Below are 6093 nucleotides of genomic sequence, written 5' to 3'. Positions count from 1 at the left end.
GGTCAACAAAAAGGACCCAATTCTTCGCCAAACCACGCTCGACCACACCTTGCACGACCAACGCTTTAAAAGTTGAACAAATTGGCTATGAAGTTTTGCCTCATCCACCATATTCACCTGACCTCTTGCCAACTGACCACCACTTCTTTGAGCATTTCAACAACTTTTTGTGGGGAAAATGCTTCCTGTTTCTGCAGGATGCAGAAAATGCTTTCCAAGAGTTCATCAAATCCTGAAGCTTGGATATTTACACTATAGGAATAAACAAACGTTTCTCATTGGCAAAAATGTGTTGATTGTAATGGTTCCTCTTTTGATTAATAAAGATGTGTTTGAGCTAGTTGTAATGACTTAAAATTCACTGTCTGAAGCTGCAATTCCTTTTGCACTAACCCATGAACACGTTTCCATTTGTCTGGGATACATGTTCAAAAGTACAATTGCTGGGTAGCACATGTTTATTTGTGTGAGAAACTTCCATTCTCTTGTCTAGAGTGACTAACAATTTACCTTCCCACCATCAATGTCTGGATTAGCCAGTTCTTCCACATACTCACCAGGTGTTATCCCTATTTTTAAATTTTAGCCATTCTGATAGATGTGTGGTAGTATCTCATTGGGGTTTAAGTTTGAATTTCTCTAATGGCTAATTATATTCAGCATCTTTTCATGTGCTTATCTGTTATCTGTACATACTCTTTGGTGAACTGTCTCTTCATGGCTTTTGTCCATTTTCTAATTTGATTACTTTTGTTCAGTTAATGTTTGTATCAGGTATGAGGTTTATGTCAAGGGTTTTTTGTTTTTGTCTATGGATACCCAATTGCTTCTGCTCTATTTATTGAAAAAGGCCTGCTATTTGGTGTGCTCATATTTAGAATCATTATGTCTTTCTGGGTGGATTGATCTTTTAATCATTTCGAAATGACCTTCATTGAGTCTAGTAATTTTATTTGTGCTAAAGTGTAGTTTATCTGATATTAATATAGCCACCCTTACTTTGTTTTCATGATATATCTTTTCCATCCTTTTACTGTCAACCTACCTAAATTGTTATATTGCAGACAGCATATTTTTATATCATGCTTGCCATCCCAGACCCCCTGAAGAAGGGGAGGGGCTCAGAGGGCCCTACCTTGTCATGTACCATCAGCAAAGTACACTGTACTTCCCTCAAAAACCCCACAAAACAAACAAGCAAAAAAGCACAGCGTGCCCGGCTATCCTGCAGATCTATCTCTTATTTCACAGTGTTTGAATGGACAGACTTGGGGTCTATTCCCTGCACCTCTTCAGCATCGACCACCTTCTAACTTCTTCTCCGGTTGTGACCTCCAAGACCAACTTCTCAGCCATCCCCTGCTTCCGGGACCAGCTAACACCATTTTTTTGTGGTTAGCTCCTAATTGTCAACCAACCATGACCTCCCAGATCAGTCAGAATTATTCTACCTAAGTGGAGGCCTCTGTGAACCACCTGGTCAACCTGCAGCTGCGGGCCTCCTCCACCCACCTCTCTCGGGGCTACTATTTTGACAGTGACGATGAGGCCCTGAAGGTCATGGACCACTTCTTCCATGAGTTGGTGAATGAGAAGTGCAACAGCACCAAGCATCTCTTAAAGAAGCACAACGAGCATGGCGGCCGCACCCTCTTCCAAGACATGCAGAATCCTTCCCACGATGCATGGGGTAAAACCCTGGGTGCCACGGAAGCTGCCCTGTTGCTGGAGAAGAGCCTGACCCAGGCCCTTTTGGATCTGCATGCCCTGGGATGTGCCAACACAGACCCCCTCTCTGTGACTTCCTGGAGAACCGTTTCCTAGATGAAGAGATGGAACTGATCCAGAAGGTGGGCAACCACCAGACCAGCCTGCACCGGCTGGCTGGCCCACAGGCTGGGCTGAGTGAGTATCTCCTTGAAAGGCTCACCCTCATGTACAACTAGGAGCCTCTGGAGCCCAGAGGCCATGGAGGGGGGATGCCCTCTATTCTCCCCAGCATCCAGGTTTCTGCCTTAGCCTCTCTAGGCAGGAAGCATCTTTCTAATTTTTTTTTTAAGATTTATTTATTTATTTAGCTATTTCTCTCCCTCCCCCTCCCTCCCACCCCAGTTGTCTGTTCTCTGTGTCTATTTGCTGCATCTTCTTTGTCCGCTTCTGTTGTTGTCAGCGGCACAGGAATCTGTGTTTTTTTTGGTTGCATCATCTTGCTTTGTCAGTTCTCCGTGTGGACGGCGCCATTCCTGGGCAGGCTGCACTTTCTTTCACGCTGGGGGGCTCTCCTTATGGGGTGCACTCCTTGCGCGTGGGGCTCCCCTATGTGGGGGACACCCCCGCGTGGCACGGCACTCTTTGCGCGCATCAGCGCTGCGCATGGGCCAGCTGTACACGGGTCAAGGAGGCCCGGGGTTTGAACCGCGGACCTCCCATGTGGTAGACGGATGCCTTAACCACTGGGCCAAGTCTGCCGCCCGCATCTTTCTAATTGCCACCTTGTAGACCAAGTGTAAATAATAAAGCTTTTGCAGCAGAAAAAAAATACCCAACTAACCAAACAAGAAAAACATCCTGTCACTTTCTTTTCATTGTTGCATCAAAACCATTTAAATTTAATGTAATTATTGGTATTTTAAGGTTGTCATTTTTTTTGATAGTCAGCTAATAGACTTTATTTTTTATTTTTATTTATTTTTATCTTTTTTAAAAGATACATAGATCACACAAAATGTTACTTTAAAAAATACAAGAGGTCCCCATATATCCCACTCCCCACATTCCCCACTCCTCCCACATTGACAATTTCTTTCATTAGTGTTGTACATTCTTTGCATTTGATGAGTACATTTTATTTTATTTGTTTTCTGTTTGTTTCCTTCATTTTCTGTTTTACCTTCATTTCTCTTTTAGTACCTTCCTTTGAGGTAGGTACTTACTTGAGCATTTCTTAGGATTTAATCTTGGTTTATTTATAGTGTTTTTTGATATATAGCTCTTTGCATAGTTTTCTTAGTGGTTGCTTTAGGTATTATAATGTACATATGTAATTTACCATAATCTACTGGTTCAGTGTTTTACTACTTCATATGAAATGCAGAAACCCTATTTACTTTTAGGTTCTTTTACTCTTCTCATTTTTTAAATATAATTGTATTGTGTACTACATGTATTGAACAGTATATTAGACTTGTGTTAGGCTTGCTTCACCTATTAAATATGTTAAGAGACTCATTTACCCCTCTTTTCCCACACACTGATGTTCTTTTTCTCTTTCTGAAGCTCCATGCCTTCTTCTGTAATTATTTTCTTTCTCTTTAGAGAATTCCTTTAGCCGGATTGCTAGCAAAATGTTCTTTTTCTTCTCCCAACTTAGAATATATTCTGCATGCCTGGATATAGAATTTGTGGTTGACAATTCTTTTTTTTTTCTCTTCAGTATTTAAAAAATGTAGTAGCACTTCCTTTTGGCCTCCATGATTTCAGATAAGAAATCTACTGACATTCAAATGGATGGTTTACTATTAATCATGTGTCTTTTTCTCTGTCCCCAAAATTTTTTTTCTGTCTTTAGTTTTCAAAAGTTGAGTTATGTTATGTATTAGTGTATACCTCTTCAGGTTTATCCTATTTGGAATTTATTCAACCTCTTGAATCTGTAGGTTTCTATCTTTCATGATATAGGTAAAGTTTTAGCCATTATTTCTTCAAATAACTTTCCAATCCCACTTTCTCTATCCTCTCCTCCTGAGACTGTGATGGTGTATCTGCTAGTTCTTCTGTTGCTGTCCCCCAGGCCCCTGGGGATCTGTTCATTTTTAGGCTATTTTCTTTCTGTTGTTCAGATTGGGTAAATTCAATTGAGCTCTCCTCATTTTGCTTAATTCTATCCTTTGCCATCTCCACTCTCCTAAGGATCCAATCAAAAAAGTTTTTTTTTTTTTGGTGATTATGTTTTTCAGATTTATTTGGTTCTCTTTTTGTGCCATCTATTTCTTTTCTGACATTTCATATTTTTTCATTTGTTCCAAGAGAATTCATAATTGCTTCTTGAAACATTTTTATGATGATGGCTTTAAAATACTTGTCAGATAATGTCAACATCTGATTCTTCTTGAAGTTGGTTCTGTTGATCATCTTTTCTCCTTGCAAGTTATGATTTTTCTGGTTCTTTGCATGGTGAGAGATGTTCACTTTTATCATGGACATTTTGGATAATGTGTTATGAGACTCTGGATTCTATGTAGTCATTTATTTTGATCACATAGTCCCCCTGTTGAGGTGTAGCATGGGGGTTGGAAGGGTTTCAGGTCCTTCTCCCACTGGGCTGTGCTGATGCCACCCTGGGAAAAATGGGAGTGCTTCTTACACTACCACTTTGCAAATAGGTTGGGTGGAAGTTCAGCCTCCCTCTTGGCCCCACTGATACCTTTCCTAAAAATATAGGGGCACTGATTTGCACTACCTCATTGTTCCAAGGTGGAGATGTAAGCTCAACTCATTGGTCATCCCTGACAATTGTTGCTGAATGGTAGGGGCCCAGCAAGGCAAGATCCAATTCACCTTGACAGTTTGGAGTCACCTGATGCTTCTCTGACCCTAGTTTCTGGTTCTCTGCCATGGATTGTTCTGTTCTCACACACCAGGTCACTGCCACCTTCCGAATCCCAAAGGTTTTCTCACAGTTTTGCATTAGTGTACCTCATTGTCTTGCAAGTTACTATGCACACATCCTTGACACCTGTGTGCTTCAACTACACCTTAAGCATTGGAGAAAAATAATAATAAAATAATGTACTTTGTCTATCTGTTTGAATCATAATTAACCATATCACCTCCATGTTGGAGTTAGAAAATGGTCATTACTCTCAAGAGGAATGGAGAGAACATGGGAAGTCAGCCACTCGGTCCTGTTTATACACCTTGGATCCAGTTGGAATGGGGGGAGTACCCAGAGCTGCCTGGTGGCAATATTAATATGAATTCTTTGATGACTAGTGTGGGAGTACAGATTAAATAGAAGAGAGGCAAAATAGACGGTCCTGGCTTACACTTTCCTCTAGTGTTCTGGAATGCCTTTGAATTTTTCTTCACTGAAGAAACAAAGAGTTTCTCTTAAATCAGAACAAAATACACCCGCAGGAAAGTGAAACCTTTTCTCTTTTCCCTGAAATAACATGAGGCAGCTGTTTGCTTCCTCCAGCACATACCAGAGATGCCAGAGAGCTGCAGACAGTGTCGGCCTCTGGGAGTGATAAATACCCCCGTTCTAGGGTTCTTATGGAGCTGGGTATGCTTTACTCTATGGTGCCATCACAACTTTTAGTATCTCTATCAAATGTCACAGCAATGAGGTAATGTGGTCTCCGATAAACTTGGTAAGGTGTTCAGATGTTCTATGGTAAATCTAAGCTTGAAGTATGAAATCTCAGATGATATACAGGGAAACTTATTTATTCATTTATTTATTTAACAGAAATCAGATAAGCATGTACTCTGCCAGGCACTATGGGAAATAGCAATGAAAAAGACAGAAAATGGGATGCCCCTTTTAGTGGGAGGAAACTGATCAAAGACCATTAATGTAGAAGACTATTTCAGGTAGTGGTTAAGGGCAATGGAGGAAATAAAAATAGACTATGTGATCAGGAGGGATGTAGGGCTGGGGATTGGTTAGTAGTCTATGCAGGGTGGCAGTTGTATATGCTCTGAGTCTGGCAAGATGAGGATGGGCAGGTCATACAAAAAGCCAGAGAATAACCTTCCTGGCAGACAAAACAGCAATCACTGAACTTCTGAGCTGTGATATGCATTGATCTGTTTAAACAATAGAAAGGGATCATTACGGTTGGAACATACTGAGCGAAGAGAAGGTCTATAAGAGGTAAGTTCCAAGAAGTGGGCAGCAGCAAATCACTCAGGGAAAGGAATTCATTATTTTTTTCCAAGTACAATGCAAATCAGCTGGAGGGATTTAACCAGGTTTTTAGCTTTGTTTTGGTTTAAAGATCTCTTGGGTTCTGTGTAGATAATAGATTTTAGGATAAAGAATGTGTGGTATATTGAACTGTGTATCCCAGTTAGGACATGTTCTTGTTC

At 40.7% G+C, this 6093-nt stretch overlaps 1 pseudogene; it reads left to right on the top strand.

Annotated features, from left to right (window-relative positions):
* The first annotated feature begins 1419 nt into the window (after window positions 1–1419).
* Window positions 1420–1946, top strand: LOC139439399 (ferritin light chain pseudogene; annotated as a pseudogene).
* Window positions 1947–6093: the final 4147 nt, after the last annotated feature.

This window comes from Dasypus novemcinctus, chromosome 8 (genome assembly GCF_030445035.2).
Source record: "Dasypus novemcinctus isolate mDasNov1 chromosome 8, mDasNov1.1.hap2, whole genome shotgun sequence".
NCBI classification, from domain to species: Eukaryota; Metazoa; Chordata; class Mammalia; order Cingulata; family Dasypodidae; genus Dasypus; species Dasypus novemcinctus.
This window is presented reverse-complemented; position numbering and strand designations above follow the sequence as displayed.